Below are 17,009 nucleotides of genomic sequence, written 5' to 3' on the forward strand. Positions count from 1 at the left end.
CCTCCCCTACACACAGATATTGCAATTTAAACTGGAACCAGCATGAGGCTCCCAGTGCCTCCAAGGACAACAAAGCAGCTTATCAGGGTGAGAAACTGAAAGAACAATGCATAATACAACTTCTGGTGTTTAAAGCTGACTTAGAATGAAGCAAACTGTGTTTCTGGCACATCACTGAATTCCCACTCAGCAAGATCCGAGTGTCAACCCCCACAAGCATTGTACAAGTTGAATATTCAGGGTTTGCCCTTACTACAAGTAGTTTTCCCAATCAACTGCTTATTTTAAAGCAACAATTTCATCATTTTAAAACCAGAAACAGGTAGAAAGCACAGAAGGCACATAGATTCACTATACTATGTTTTAAAAGGAATAACTTAAAATTATGAAACCAAGGATCACTGTTACATCATTTTTAATTTCAACCTTGCTTGGCTCCGCCCAAGGACCAAAGTGATGCTTCTCAATGAGGATGGGGACCACATTTCTTCATTCTGTAACAACTTTTCATTAGAGAGGTTTGGGTTGGAAGGAACCTTACAGCCCAGCCAGCACCACCCCTGCCATGGGCAGGGACACCTCCCACTGTCCCAGGCTGCTCCCAGCCCCAATGTCCAGCCTGGCCTTGGGCACTGCCAGGGATCCAGGGGCAGCCACAGCTGCTCTGGGCACCCTGTGCCAGGGCCTGCCCACCCTCACTGCCAGGAATTTTCTCCTAATACCAATTCAAATCTACCCTGCTTCAGTTTAAAGCCATTCCCCCTTGGCCTGGCGTTCCATGCCCTTGGTAGAGTCCCCCTCCAGCCCTCCTGATGTACCTAAAAATCAATGCAATTGCAAGAAAAGTAAGTACAGCAAATCCACAATCCAAATTCTTGCTGACTCCACCTGTGGAAGCAGGAGGGAAAGCTCAGAATGGCCCCACACTCGCAGCTCCCCCCAGCACGAGCCCACAGCCCACGCAGCTCCCTTGGGTTCAGCAAACAGCTCCAGCCCTGCCCGGTGCCCAGCTGGGCACCGGGATGAGCTCATTCCCAGCAGCAAACTCCATCAAAAAGCTTTTTGTTACAAGCTGCTGTACTTCTGTTTGCTTCGTTTTTTGATTAATTAGTAAAGATGTTTTACAGAAAGATTCACTTTATTATTCAGAAAGTGTTCAGTGCTTCCCCTCTCTTTCTCTTACATTCCTACCTCATTAGATTTGGAATATTTATAAGACATTTTAAAATTTTTAACTTAAATTATTAGAATCATGATGGGATGAATTCTAGAGAGCTCAGGGAGGGGCTTCTTCTTTGGGTTTGGTTTTTTTTCCTCTTTGGTGTTTGAAAGAAGAAATACTTGCAGGTTCTACTTTCAGGTCTGTCCATCCCCTCCTAACCAGGCATTCCAGGTTTTGACTTGTGTTTCAGCAACTGCTTCTGTGTTTCATGCAAGTGTCTCGGTTTTGAAAGACAGGTGTCTGCTAAGGAAGGCAGAAGCCCCCCCTTGAAGTGGCAGATATATCCCCTTTTCCCTCCAAGTTATTATATTTTGAAATCAAGGGCCTTTAGGCAAAGATGTGGGAAATAGGAATAACAGTTCTTTACTCTATATATATATATATGTATATAACCAGTCATACAAAACAGCAATAACTCTGGCAGTGACAGCAAACACAAACCCAGCCCCAGCCTTCTCGGCTGTCGGGCCCTTTCCCCTCGGGTGCAGTTCCGCTCGCAGCCGGCAGGGGCGCTGGCGGCTCCCGGTGAGCAGGGCAGGTGCGATGGTTCCCCCGCGGCTGCAGGGGGGCGCTCCGGAGCGAGCTCGGGGAGCACGCGGCACCGGTGCCCCGGGATCCCGGGAAGGGATGGAACAAAGGCTTCACAAACCCCTGGGCAGCCGAGCCCGGACTCTCGGGAACAGCAGGCTGGAACGGCAGGCTGGAACGGCAGGCTAGAGCGGCAGGGACGAACACAAATCCCGGGTGGCAGACGAGATGTATCCAGATGGGAAAAGCCCACGGAGGCCCAGGCAGGCAGGGCGAGCAGGGCTACAGCGTAGCGGAAGCTCGAAGCAGCAGCGGGGCAGGGCAGCCACAGCCCGGTCTCCAGCAGGGCAGGGAAAGCGGCTTTTGGGGTCCCGGCGTTGTTTCCAGCAGGAAGAAAGAACGGCCAAAAAGAAAGAAGCAGCAGCTCCTTTCTCTGCAGCTTCTCTCTCCGGACGCTCAGAGCGAACTGACCCCACACCCAGGTGTAGACAAAGGGGTAGCCAGGTCCGCCCCACTCCCCTTTTGTCTTTCTTAAGTACAGCTATTTGTCCCCTAGCAACATGCATATGGGAGAAAATTCCTTTAACAGGAAAAAAAAACTAAGACTAACCTAAAACCCCAACAGCAAGAAACTTGCTGGAATAAAACAAAAGTCATTCCAGACCGTTTTGGGTTGGAAGGGATCCTAAGGATCATCCCATTCCCACCGCTGCCATGGGCAGGGACACCTCCCACTGTCCCAGGCTGCTCCCAGCCCCAGTGTCCAGCCTGGCCTTGGGCACTGCCAGGGATCCAGGGGCAGCCCCAGCTGCTCTGGGCACCCTGTGCCAGGCCCTCCCCACCCTCCCAGCCAGGAATTCCTTCCCACTATCCCATCCATCCCTGCCCTGCTCAGTTTAAACGGTGCAGAACTCAGATTTGCCATTGTACAGCACAGAACTGAAACCACAACAGAGGGACATCCATTAACAGCCAGGCCTCAGAAATCAAGACAACACAAACCAGGAGCCCTGGAGTGTTCAGGAATCAAAGAACCTCTGGTTATGTCCTGTGAAATGCCTGATCCTGCAGATCTCCACCGAGGCACAGGCTGCCTATTCCCTATACACTTTCCAGAAGGAAGCTCAGACGCCTCAGAGAGTTTCACCCTGTGCTGGGTTTGTTTTTTCCTTCACCCCATCATGTGCTGCCGGAGCTTCCTTGGCCTGTGGAGCCTCAGCCAGACTGAATGAATGAGTCACTTAATTAACCCAGAATTTACACAAAGGACATGTGAGAGCAAAAGCCTGCCTTGAATCTGGCCAACCCGGTGAACATCTTAAAACACAATTTTTCTTTTTTCAAAAATATATAAAAAAATAAATTAGTAGAGTAACAGAATTTAGTAAAAACTTGCTGAGAGAGAACAATCCACAGGCAATTTCCAAATTAAAAACCGTAAGATTTCAGTCAGTTCCATAAAATACAGCCCACATCCCTGTTTAGTAGATGCAAATGCTCCTCCCAACACACAACCCCCTTTTTTGGTATTGTGCTTTTGAGAAGTACAATATAAAGCATTTCATCTAGAAATCACAGCTCCTGTACTGTGAGAGATTAACAGAAAAACTCTCACAAGAGGTAAGCAGGGAGAGGAGTGTTTAGTGTCACCTGCAAGCTGCAAGTGTGAAACCTTGTGCTGAGAGGACAAAGGTGACAGTGGCAGCCACAGGTAATCTTTATTTGCCAATATTGAGACTTTGGAGCTGGCTTATTTCCTCGACACCACCAGTGCTAACCTGTGCACAGAGCTCTTGGCTTTGAGGAGGGAAAGGCATTTTCTGCTGCCGAGGAGATGAAGAAACTCAAAAAGCCAAATTACACACCTGGCACTGGGGCACCCTGGGCAGTTTGCTGGTGACACCGAGCTCTGGGTGCTGTCCCACGCCTGAGGGCAGGGATGGGGCATCCACAGGGGCCTGGCCAGGCTGGAGAGGTGGGACTGTGCCAACCTCAGGAGGTTCAACAAGGCCAAGGGCAAGGTCCTGCACCTGGGCTGGGACAATCCCAGGCTGGGGATGAACAGATGGAGAGCAGCCCTGGGGAGGACCGAGGGGTGTAGGGGGATGAGAAGCTGAACATTCCCTGGCCAGACCCCCCATGCCTGGGCTGAGCCCCAGCGTGGGCAGCAGGAAATGGGGGATTCTGCCCCTCGGCCCCACTCAGGTGAGACCCCACCTGCAGAGCTGCCCCAGCCCCGGGGCCAACAGCACCAGGACCTGGAGCTGCTGGAGAGAGCCCAGAGGAGGTCCCGGAGCTGCTCCAGGGCTGGAGCCCCTCTGCTCTGGAGCCAGGCTGGGAGAGCTGGGAATGTTCCCCTGGAGAAGGGAAGGACACAGGGAGATCTCAGAGCCCCCTGCAGGGCCTAAAGGGGCTCCAGGAGAGGGCAGAGGTGGAACTGGATCATCCTGAAGGTCCCTCCCACCCAACCCAGTGTGGATTCTGTGAGCTGAACCCCACAGAGTCCCCAGGACTCTCGGAGGAGCACAAACAAGGAGACACGGGGACACAGCCCACACTACCCGAGAGTAAAAGCCAAGGAGATGAAAAAAGGACAAAACAGAAACCAAAGCCCACGTACCTGAACCTTTTGCCTGATGTGGTCTCACAGTCTTACATTCTGATGTTATTTAATATGCTGTAAAGTGGGGAGTGCTATACTGTCCTGCTGACTTTCAAACACATATCAAAATAATTTACTCACCACACCCTCCTGCTCTGCTGTTCATGCCGAATTATTTGCATTTATTCCTCTGATCCAACTTTATTTTTCTTCCTACCTCTAATCGCACAAAAAAATTTAGGCTTGAATTTAAAGCATTAACAGGATTGCTGAAAGAAAACTACTTTGAAAAGCCTGCTATCAGTCAGCGAGTGCAGCTGGTGGATGGATACCCAGCCTCCCTTTGTAGTTGGAATTCTCTAATAAAGGAACATCTGAGCTTAATCCAGAGCTTCTGTTTCATAAATAATGAGATTCTACAGTCTTTCATTTGAATACTAAACTAACTTAAGGACAAAATGCAGGTCCCCCAAGGCACTTTGGAAGTGCCCTTGCTTTGAAGCAAGGGTTAAAAATTCAGTACGGAAAATTATACTACTCAAGGTGATCTCTGTGTTAAACAAGATATTCATCACCAGAGCCCCCCTGTTTCAGTTCTGTCTTTCAGAGGATCAGTTCCCAATCTCTGTTTATATTTTACTCCTCAGTTTGTAAGCTGTGAAGTTTCTTTTAAGTAATACAACTATTTAGAATAAAGCAGGGTGTTACACCTGTACAACCAGGATGCTCTAATGCATTTCAATTTAGATTAACTATTTTCATTACTCCTTGTGCTCCCCCCCCACATTTGCAAAGTTAGTTCAGCACAATGTTTAATTATTCAAATAGAGCTGAAAAAATAACTCCCACTGAAATTTTGATGAGGTGTTAAGGATCTGTAACCGCCGGTCCTGCTTCCCCCCTCCGCAGGCATAAACTGACATCTCTTAATTAAAAAATTAGCAAGAGCAAAGGTACTGAATAGCACAAATACCTGCACTAAAAATACGCAAAAATAACAAATGCACTTTAATTCCATATGGATTTTAAGAGCAAACTTTGCACTACATAATTTCTTGTTGAGTTGACATTCGACCATTTGATTACATCAGCACCTCAAAATGATCTTGGAAGAAGCGAGGCTTGCCAGGGAATTTCACTGGGGAAACATAACAGGCACAGTCAGCATATCTGGCTGCTGAAAAATTATTCTACAGATAAATTACATACTAGAAAAAAATGGATGTACCCCAGACTAGAAAGAGAACCAGCTTAATTTTGATGATTCGTGGGCATTTTCCAGGTTTCCATAGGCATATCGCAGACCAGGGAAATCAATATTCCGTTTTAAATCCACAGGGACCTCAGACTTGCAGGAGCAGTGTCTGTAGGGAGTGTGGGGTGTGTGCAGCACCGAGTTTGAACTCCAAGGGCAGGAACTACGAAGGCCCAGCGAGTTCAGTGACTCCCTGCCAGAATCCAGCTGGCTTCCCTGGGAGTTTGTATCCCTGCCTCCCAAAAACCCAGGCTGAGGAATAGCAAATTTCCTTAGAAACTTCCTTTTTCCCCTACCAACAGCATAAAAAGCCAATTTCCACTCTGATTCCTGCACAGTCCTTGGTAAGTTTGCAACCCTGGTACAGGGGAACAGAAAGTGAGGAAGGAAGGAAGGAAGGAAGGAAGGATTCCAGGAAGGAAGGAAGGAATTCCCTGGTCTGGCATTGCTGGGGACACACAAAGTCACATGCACAAATTCAAAAATAACTTCTACTCATGGCTTCAAATCCAACAGCAAAAACCAGCACAGCTCTTGGAAGGTCAGATTTGGAGACTTCTGGTGCTTGGGAACAACACAGCAGCTTATGGAGGAGAGGAAAAGCAGTTTGGAAAGAGTTAAACCCTCTGAGGGGAATCCTAGACGTGCACTGGACAGCTCTGTCCTCACCATAACCTTCCTTCCACTGCTCTGCCCTGCTCACTCCCTTACTTAATTCCTTAAATGTGTTCCTCTCACTTTCCCAGGAGGACTCGAGTTACCAGTGCCCTCCTGAGTGAATTTTCTATTCTCCTGTCTAACGGTCAGTATTCTCCCAGTGTCACTTCTGGAGTATTTCCTTCTCTCATTATATAACCACGGAGCTTTGCTTTAAAAGGGAATCTCCTTTTATCACAGGAAGTCAAAACCCCAAGGGGAAAAAACATCAAGTCTGTGGTATGTTTAAACAAGACACCATCAGCTGATGCCAGCCAGAGTCAGGATTTCTGGGAGCAGTGTGTTAAATTCTGTGCTCCACTCACCCCTCCAACAGCCCTTTTAAAAGGTCTTTGCAGTAAAAAAAAAGAAACCCACCCTACACTGAATACACTCAGATGGCCTTAAACAGGATCTGGGAAAACAGAAATAAGGGAGAAAGAACAGCAGCTGAGAGCTTTGGAGAGAGAGCAGAGCAGCAGGAGAAGGGGAGCAAAGGGAAACCTGTGGGACAAACACAGCTCAGGGTAATTAAGGAAAAAATGCAAATGAATGCTGTAGAACTAAAGGCCTTTGTGAATCACAGCCATTCACTCATCCATCACCACCTGAAGGGATCCCAGAGCTGCTGCAGTGCAGGGCAGGGCTCTCACTGCCCACCAGAGCCACACGGAAAACCCTTCCCGCTGCAATCCCAGCTGCAGGCAGAACCAGGGTGCCAGGCTCAGCTCAGACACAAGCACACGAGGATGTGCCCACAGGGAAAGTCTGTCAGCAAGACCAGCAATTACTGCTAATTTGGCACGTTCAAAACCCTCGCTGCAGAAAACTAAGCTTGGAGGTGCAAGGAGTTTCCTTTATGTTCCCCAACGCCTTCAAATTCATGTTAATTCCTTCCAGGAGAGGGAAATGCCACAGGAGCTGCCAGCAAAGGGACACAACACACCAAAATAATACAGAACACCACGAGTGAAAGAGTTGTTGCAGTTTTAAGAACAAGACAGTGACTGATGCAACAAAAGAATCTTGTAAAGTTGATATGATAAAGGTTTATTCCACACCATTAACACCCAGAGGTCTCAAATAGATGTGCAGCTTTTGGGATAAATTTGGGGTTCAGCCACCAGACAATGCCGTGCAGAACTGCTCCACATTCATATGTGGAGCTGTTAAATCCTCATAAAACCACCATTGCTTTAAAGGGAAAATACAAGCCTAAAAATGCCAGTTTTAGGCAAATTATAGCATCTCTCCTTAAAAGTCAATTCCCCAAGCTGAAAATAGTTTGGACCAAAAGCAAATCAGCTCGAGTCACATCAAACCAGTGCTAATGCAGATATACATCCCTATAAATCCAGTCATTCACCAATTACACCCATGCAAGCTCCTAAGAGGGTCACTTCAGGACAAATATGTAATCCCCAATGTGACACTTGATCCTATTGCCCTACATGCTCTGTCCAAATCCCAAGGCAAAAAAAAAAAAAAAAAAAAAAGTGCATTTTACCTAAAAAAAAAAAACCTAGTTAAAGAAAATCCAGCCCTTCACAAGATGGAAATATCCTTTAATTCTTGTGTTGTAAATGCTTAAATGGGTTAAAATACAGCCTAAGGAAAAACAGAATGTATGCTTTAAGCATGAAGATATCCTGGAAAAATTAACCCTGCAGATTACAGACATTGTAGTTTCATAGATAAATGCAAATTTGTGATATAAAATATAGCTGGAGCCACCCACAGCATCCTCCAGTCCCCATCATCGTGGTGTCACAGGACCACCTGACACGCACATGTTGTGTGCCAGCCCCACAGCACGTCATCCCAACAGGATTTAGTGCAGGATTCCAGCCTCGGTGACATCCTGGTGGGTGTGTCCTGTCGCTGTGCCGGTGGAGGTGGAACCAACTTCCACTCTGGGAGTCACATCCTGCAAACCTGGGCAGGAGCCGACATTCAACTCACCCAGACCAACTGCAGAGCTGGCCAAACATTCCCAGAATCCAGAGCGCTGGGATGGCTTGGGTGGGAGGGACCTTAAAGCCCATCCAGTGCCACCCCTGCCATGGCAGGGACACCTCCCACTGTCCCAGGCTGCTCCCAGCCCCAATGTCCAGCCTGGCCTTGGGCACTGCCAGGGATCCAGGGGCAGCCCCAGCTGCTCTGGGCACCCTGTACCAGGGCCTGCCCACCCTCCCAGGGAACAATTCCTTCCCAATCTCCCATCCATCGCTGCCCTCTGGCACTGGGAAGCCATTCCCTGGGTCCTGTCCCTCCAGGCCTTGTCCAAAGTCTCTCTCCAGGTTTCCTGCAGCTCCTTCAGGCCCTGCAAGGCCACACTGAGGTATCCCCAGAGCTTCTCCTCTCCAGGCTGAACATTCCCAGCTCTCCCAGCCTTTCCTCCCAGCAGAGCTGCTCCATCCCTCGGATCCCCCTGGAGCCTCCTCTGGGCTCTCTCCAGCAGCTCCAGCTCCTTCCCGTGCTGGATCCAGGGCTGGGGGCTGCACTCAGAGTTACAATCAAAGCAGCACTTCTGAGGCCGTGCATCCATAATGTCCCGGTGGGAATCCAGCAACAGGCCATCACACAGTATATTTAATTTACTGCTGCTTATTTAAATCACTTAAATCCACAGCTCCTGCTAAGTTAGAAGTTTGAATGATCCAGCCATTAGCATCCAGAACCGTTTTTTAATTGCTCTGATTTATGACTAAAAACAGAAACGATTCACTCCCACCACAAGAGTCCAAAGGAAGGAAGGGAGGGTGACTCAGTTCTTTGTCTCATTCTTTGCCTCCCCTGTCTGCAGAGCTTCATTCAGAGCCTCTGCAGGAGCTGCTTGGGGATTTTTGTCTTTGCTATCCCAGTTTGGAAGATTCCAATTACCTAATTAACAGCAGTGAAAGTATCCATGGACAGCAGAAAAACTTCTGAGATTCCTTAAAACCACTGCAGATAAGCAAAGGAGCATCTTTTAACAGGGCACTGCACTTAATAAAGCTGCAACAGAAAAATGGCTGCAACTGAGAGGTTAAACACAAAAAACCACAAAGAGGAATACACCTCATCAACAACACCAAAAGCCCCCATCCCTGGCAGTGTCCAAGGCCAGGCTGGATGGGGCTTGGAGCAGCCTGGGACAGTGGAAGGTGTCCCTGCCCATGGCAGGGGGTAGCACTGGATGGGCTTTAAGGTCCCTCCCAACAGAAACCATTCTGGGATTCTTGCAAAAAGCAACTTTCCAAATTCAAAAATCGTTGTGTTTGGTGCTAACACCACGTCAGTGCACCAGAAAGAGAACCTGGGTGCAGAGAGCAATGAGGGTACAGGCAGGAATTAAGCACTTGGAACTGCTACAAGCAGCACCAACAATCACATTTTGAAAGAGTTTTTTAAGCTGCTGTTTACAATTGGGTTTTCCACAGCATTTCCAACATCATATCCAGCACATTTCATATCCAGCATCATTACTGATTTCACATCACTGCTGATTTTCTCCTCAAGTGTGGATCAAGTTGCACTTACCCATGGGGAATGGCACACGTGAACTTCCCGAGCAGATGTCACTGCCAAGGGCACCTCCCAGGCCACGAGGACCTTCAGTCCAACCCAGGGAAAACCTTTTACCACAGTCGAGCTCTTCCTCTCAGTGTGCCTGAAACCCTGGCAAATCTGAACTATGAAGAGTCAGGTACTTAAAAATGCCCAGTGCTTTCCAGAGGGGATTACAGGAAAACTATCAGTGAAGCACAACTTTCAGATTTCCGTTTGCATCCTGTTCAGAGCAGCTCCAAGTGCCTAATTCCTGCCCTATCCTCACTGCTGTCTGCACCCAGATTCCCTTTCTGATGAACTGAAATGGTGTTAGCAGCAAACACAGCAACACTGAACTTGGACTTGGGGTCTGGAGCATTTCCCAGATGAGCAGAGACTGCAGGAGCTGGGCCTGGTCAGTCTGCACAAGGGAAGCTCAGAGGGGATCCCATCAATCCACACAAATCTCCCCCAGGGCTGCCAGAGGATGGTCCCAGACTCTGCTCAGTGACAGGACAAGGAGCAGTGGCCACAAACCAAAACACAACAAGTTCCAGCTCAGCAGGAGGAAGAGCCTCTTTCCATGGAGGAGGGGCAGAGCCCTGGAACAGCTGCCCAGGGGGGCCTGGAGTCTCCCTCTCCAGAGGGATCCCAAACCCCCTGGACACGTTCCTGTGTCACCTGCTCCAGGTGCCCCTGCCCAGGCAGGGGCTGGACTGGGCGATCTCCTTCCAACTCCAATCATTCTGGGATCCTGGTGTGCCTGGCAGCCTAAGCCTTTCCAATGAAAGTCTGACAAGGATCTTTCACCCCAAGCTCTTACTCATCCCACTGACAGCATTTCTCCATCACATTTTCCCCAACAAAGCCAGTGTGATGAGTGCTTGGCATCCCCTCCTCTAAGCAGTTGTTTCTACTTCCCCTTTAACAGAATCAGCGCAGCTTCTAAAATTAGTTGTAGAAATCCCACCTGAGCACTGACCCATTTCTCACTGCCCCATTTCACTGCACTGAACTTCTGGCACAACAACCTGAGAGAAAAGCATAAAGCAGAGGAGGGCTGGAACCTCAAATGAGTTTTGTTAGAGAAAATAAAGTCATAATATGGAAACAAACGCTCAGGATCAGCTCCTGGAAGGACAAACTGCCGGAGTATCTACAGCAAAGAGCCGACACAGCACAGTCCCTGCAAGAAACAAGTGGGAGGAGGGAAAAATAAGACCAGGTAAAAGCACCTAGATGTTTCCCTGCCCCTTCCAGAGGATTTTAAGCACTTCACAAACATCAGTTAAGTTATGTGAAGGTATTTGCTCCAATCCTCAGTGCGAGAGATGAGGGTTTCCACTCACAAGAATGAATTGAGCTCCAGCACTCCGGGAGTCGCAACTCCAGAGTATGTAAACACACTTTGAAATTGGTCTGATAAATGCTCCCATAGTTCTACTTTGTTTAGAGCAAGTGTCAACACCCTAAATTCAGCTGAAAAACAGCTTTTGGGGATGATGTAGCTCTAATACAATTTTACAAAAGGAACAATGACTCACTCCCAGGCGGGAATGTGTTGGGAGTGTATGACCTAATGCTCAGAGACGTTTGCTTTTCCAAAAGGATCCAGTTTTAATATGTACAGTATCTCCCCAGCCAGTGAAGTTTTTTAAGAAGAGAGGTTTTGCACACAGGAATTTGCACAATTACCTCATTTTTTGCCTTTTTTTCCACTTCTTGTCAAAGTCCAGCCAGCTGATCTGCAGTTCCCCTAACCTCAGTTTGAGCCTTGTCTTTCCCAATCATCCCATCCCTGGACTTGTTCTCCAGCCCATTTAGCCCTGGCTGTTAGAGGCCAGAGGAGCCTTGCTGCCCCAAGGTGCCAGCCAGCACGAGGAGCTCCTCAGCACCCAGGGATGCAGATGTTAAAATTCCAGCGTTATGACACACCAGATACAGAACACGAGCAAGCCCTGAGCACCTGACTGACAAGCAAGACGAGCCTACTCCATGCTCCACTGGATTCCTCACAGTCCTGCTGAGGCTCCTCCAGCTGTGAGGGGCTGATTTTTCAGATGTTCTGTTCAGACAGCAGCTGGGCTGTGAGTTCTGAGGAACTTTGTTACAACACAAAGCCCAGAATCCTGGGATCCATTCACGAGCCCATCCCGTGGCTGGAGCCTGCACCGTGCCCGGCCTCGCTGCTGCTCGTACTTGCAAATACCTCGGGTGAAAAGGGGCAAAGTGTAGGTGGAAAATGGGAGTGAGTGACACCGGCTAATCAGGATTTTAATCATGCTAATGGATGTGATTAACTGCATACTTCTCCCAGAAGCCTCCTGCAGCTCCTCGGAGTAGCCTGATAGCCAGCACGGAGCCGGGCACTGCTCATCCCACTTTAATCTGCAGCTACACCGTGTGTGTCACGTCACCCACTCAGGGATACACCTGATACTTAACCTTCCTCCCACCCACACAGCCACTCTTCCACCCTGCCAACACACTCATTTTGGGCAGGCTACAGACTCCAGCACGGTGTTTGTCTACGCTAAACTCTCTGTACAAGGAGAGTTACAGCTCCAAGAGGCTGGAAATCCAACCTTGGCAAAGGAAAGCTAATCCAGGGCCTATTGCGTTACACAAACCTCCCTCGATAATGCAACTACAACTATTGTTTTTGTTTGCTAGTTTTGTTCAAATCACAGGGACACTGTGAGCTTTATCTCAATGTTGGTATCTTGCTACTCCCCAGAGGAACTACCAATTCAGCAGCTGCCACTGTCCCCAAGAAAAATTCTAAGAGGCAGGGAGTAAAATAAGGTAAGGATTAAAAAGAACAGTAAGGAGCTGCCTTTTCTAGGAGCGAGAGAAGAAGTCAGCCCCTTCCCTCCCTGTCTCCAGGGGAGAACAGAATAAATAACCCACTGCCCTCCCACCTTCCAGCAGACACTTCCAGGGAGCAGTGTGCACTATGGAGTTGGAATACACCATCACTTACATACACACTGTTTTTACCCAGGGAGTAACCTACACTTCCCATGAACACGGTGTCTCCCGTGTTTTCTACAGCAACAACTGCAAAAAGTTTTGCTCTCCAGCATTCCAAAATATGGGCTCTTATGGCAACATACAAAAATGAGTAACTTACTCAGAGGAGTCCAAGACTGATCTTGTTTGGGACAAATCCTCAGCACTATCCTGATGTAATTTTGAATAGCACTAGAGTATCACACCAATGTCTGTTCATAATCCTTCGGGGTCAGATTTCCCAATAATTTTAAATAAATTTAATAATTTCTAACATCATCTTAAGAAGCCTCCCCAGGAACAACACAGGGCACTAGTGTGAGCCACAAGTATTTCATTCTTCTCATTACCAAGTTAAAATCTGCATAACATCTACAGCAACTGATTTCACTGACCTTTTCTTCCCACGAGAAATTCCCTCCCATGTGCGGAACACTAAGGCATGGAATTGGTTTCTGAGCTGTAGGAGGAGAAATCCCCCCCCAGGATGCAGGGGTCCTACCTGCTCTGCTCAGCCCAGCTTTTCCATCATCTCCCAAGAACCTGCTCCGAAGGACATCCACCCTCTCTTCTGGAGATGAGCTCTGTGGAGATGACGCGGCGCTGGTGGCTCCGACTCAAGGCTCGAGCTCTCTGCCACCCTCCCATGTGCTGTAATCACAGACCCCTGGTTTCTCTGATCTACAGCTGACTATAATTTCATTTGCCTTCAAGGAGGAAAAAAAGCAAGCACAGAAATAATCACTTCAATTGCTGTTAAAGCACAAGGAAGCTGTGGACACAGACATTTGACTAAGCAAGAGATTCATCTGTTATATTTGGGACAGGAAGCACAAACCAGGAGTTCCAGGAAATAACTCTGCCTTTCAGAGCAGTATCAGCTTCTTCAATTTGCCTTTGAAACTCCACAAGTACCTACACAAATTATAATTTTGTTGTCTGCAATCTGACTCGCAACAACACGATGAGTAATATGCCTTGAACTCTTCATTCTCAGCGGAGGAGACTGGAATTTTATCTTCCAATCTATGTCTAGCCTAGCAAAATAAATTATTTGGGGTTTTTCTGGACCAAACCAAGGTATAGTCACACATTATTTCGCTTTCAAGTAACCATCACTTTCATTTGAATTGCAAGTAGCTTGAATTCATCCTGACAGACTTTAAATCCTGTCTGACCAGTGGTTTCCCTTAGTCATAAGTTTGGTGTAGGTCAGAATTTGGAAGTTTGCACATCAAGACACAAATGCAGTCCAAGCACTGAGTTCTCACTGGAGACATTACTGGTGACAGCAGTAAACAGCAGGTGAGTTTAAGCCTGAGGTACACAAGAGCAAGAACATGCTAACAGCAACGGGTGTAAACCAGACCTGAACTCTGCAAGAACTCAGATCTGATTTAATGGCTCAGATCCATTTATTTCTAGGGAAGAGAAGCAACCACTAAAATACTACAGGGGCTGGGACCTCAAATATAATTACAGCTCCATTTGCTGAAATTACAGCTGTGTCAGCCCTTTTACCAGCAGGAATACGTAATTCATTTGTTTCAACTGAGCACTCATCAGACTTCACATAACGAGCTTAAGGCTGGAAATCCAGTCCTGCCCCAGCCTCCACTCAGCCTCACCTTCTGCCCCTCCAAAAACCCAACTGGCTTCTGCTCTCATTGTTGCTCAGGCTGCTGGAGGCGTGGGGGTGTTTAATATCATCACAGAACAGTTTAGGCAGCACTCTGCTATTTAAAACCTTGCCTTAAACTGCCTGGTGTCCCTGGGAGAGAACAAACGAGTGCACTGAACCCAAATACTTCAGAATTAGTACTTCCACCTGTATATGACACTTACCAGCACACCCTGCTCCCAGAGTAACTCCGGGTTGGTTCCAGCAGTGTCTGGGAGCCTGGGGTGTGATTATTCACCCCCTGGCCACTCCAGTGCTCACCCAAACAGGGCTGCACTGATCATTTACCACAGCACTCACAACCTTCAAAGCTCCCCACAGACAAATTAGGCAACTTGTTAAAGCAGATCTCCAGATATCCTGCCAGGGTGAGGTCCTGCAGCTCGCAGAGCGGAGCCGTGGTGTCCCACGGGGCCCACACTCCCTGGAGCCTGCCTGGGATCAGTGGCCAGCACAGGGACAGTGCCTGCCACAGCCCTGGCTTTGGAGGAACAAGCTGATAAAGTCAGCCAGTAAAGCCCCAGCGAGGATCCGCTGCCATAAGCGTCCTCCAACAGCCTCCCCGTTTGTTCTTTAAGGACAGGAGTGACATAATCCTCTCCTAATATCAGCTGAGGGCTCGGGGGGAACCGGGGGTGACCCACAAACTGTACCCATGGCAACACTGGGCTCTAGCTGAACTCCCCGGGCTGGCATCTTCAAACCACTGACACTTCTTTGTATTATCTGATCTTTCCCTGATGTCATTTCTGCAGAGACACATAGAAACAGATTTAATAATATCCACGGCCTTCAGCTTCAGAGTCAACAATCACAGTCACAAACAGATCAGCTATTCTGCCTTCAAGCTTATTATTTGCCACTAACATGTAATCATTACCAAACAAAACAAAAGACACAGGATATTGCTGCTGTTGCAATAGCAAGTAAGTTAAGCTCTTTTTCAAACTGAAAAAGCTCACCTCTTCTGATGCAAGAAGGCACAAAAGAATAAAAAAATTAAAAACTTTGAAAGAGCCCACAAATCCTCCAAAATGCATCTGGAAGGACAATCAGAAATTCCATCGGTTCTCGCAAAAAAAAAAAAAAAAACAAACAAAAACCCATAAAGTAAATTTAACAGACAGGTCTGTCCAGCCAATATCACCTTTATCATAGTTGTACTGTCAACCTGAATAATTTCGAGTTACAATTTCTCTTTCTCAAATAAAGGAGGGGTTAATCAAGCTGCAACAGCACCTTATAGATACAGTACCAGCAAAACATACCAGATGGGACACCAGGCCCTGGCAGAGGAGAAAAGAAGCTTTAGAGTTGTAAAACTCCAGCGCAGTCCTGTCCCTTCAGTTTACAAAATGAAGCTACAGCAGCATCACACGCAGAGCAGAAAGAGGCCCCAAGCAAGGCTTGTTACTCCACACTGAAACGCTGAGCAGGACTTGGATGGCTATTGTATTATTCAAGAAGCCTTTCGGCTGGAACTGTAAGCTGGGAAGAACATGGCTCATTGAATAGATAATTCCAGCTTTAAAATTAAATAAAAACTTTTTAAAAAACTCTAAAATCAATGAGATAATCTGCTAAATCCATACAGGAATCCGGGGAAGGAAATAAGAGAGGGAGCAACCAAGTAAGAGAGATCAAGAGCCACCTAAAGAAAAGAGAACTAAACATCTAAATTCAGGTTTTGGATGTTCACAGATCAGGCTTTTAACACACCCCTCTAAGAGAGGGAGAGCTTACAACACTCATACTACCAGGATACACTTAGAAGCAGCTTTTGGCAGCAGAACAGCATCTGCAGAACCAAAAACTTCACCACCTTGAATTTAGACGTATTAACAGCAACCCTGCATCACGCCGTGGCGAACATTTGCTTAATTCTTGTACCTTATAACGCGGCCGTGCCATGTACGAGAAGTTTGCTCATCCCGAAACCGGGCCCGCTCCGAATTTATGGCTCGGCTGCGTCTGCGATGACTGAGCAGAGGCCTGGAGCCTGGCGCATCCCCGGCTCGCCACACCCAGCGCTCCGAGCCGCGGCTCTGCCCATGCTCATCCCTCACCCCGTGCCCCGCTGCGAGCCCGCAGCCATCCTTATAAAGCCGGGAATACGAGGGATCCAACGGGAGCAGAGCGGGGAAGGACGGGGGGAAAACACGGCACAAAAAGTTTCGAGAAGTCCCAAGGAGAAGTGCGGAACCGCTGAGTCGCCCTTGAGCGAAACCCGCGGTTCCCTGCGCCCGGGGAGCCGGATCCAAAGGGACCCTGCGGGAGCAACGCCGGGAAATCCCGGGGGGGCCTCCCAGACCCCCGGACCCACCCCAGCCCCTGCCCCCGAGCAACAAAGCCGCGCCCCGGCAGCGCCCGCTCCCTCCGCCGGCTCCCCCGGGAGATGCTCGGGGATGCTGCGGGCCCTCCCTGCACGGCTCCCGCGCCCCGCAGCCCCTGCCACCCCCGCCCCGGCCCGCCCCGGCCCCCC

General features: G+C 48.4%; 1 protein-coding gene across 9 annotated transcripts in view; it reads right to left on the reverse strand.

The window, feature by feature from the left end:
• MAP4 (microtubule associated protein 4) overlaps positions 1-16,528 on the reverse strand; it is a 152,512-nt gene extending 135,984 nt beyond the window's left edge. For 4 of the 9 annotated variants that reach the window (XM_042022282.1, XM_042022279.1, XM_042022285.1 and 1 more), the window contains exon 1: positions 16,418-16,525. The gene's annotated coding sequence lies outside the window, so the exon portion shown is untranslated. Of the gene's footprint in view, positions 1-16,417 lie in introns of all 9 variants that reach the window. The other 5 variants (XM_042022284.1, XM_042022278.1, XM_042022283.1 and 2 more) reach the window with 5 other exon arrangements.
• Between the last annotated feature and the right edge of the window lie 481 nt (positions 16,529-17,009).

The sequence above is a fragment of the Corvus kubaryi genome, unplaced genomic scaffold (genome assembly GCF_017639235.1).
Source record: "Corvus kubaryi isolate FWS band 111438036 unplaced genomic scaffold, C.kubaryi_AGA036_p1.0 37193, whole genome shotgun sequence".
Taxonomy (NCBI): Eukaryota; Metazoa; Chordata; class Aves; order Passeriformes; family Corvidae; genus Corvus; species Corvus kubaryi.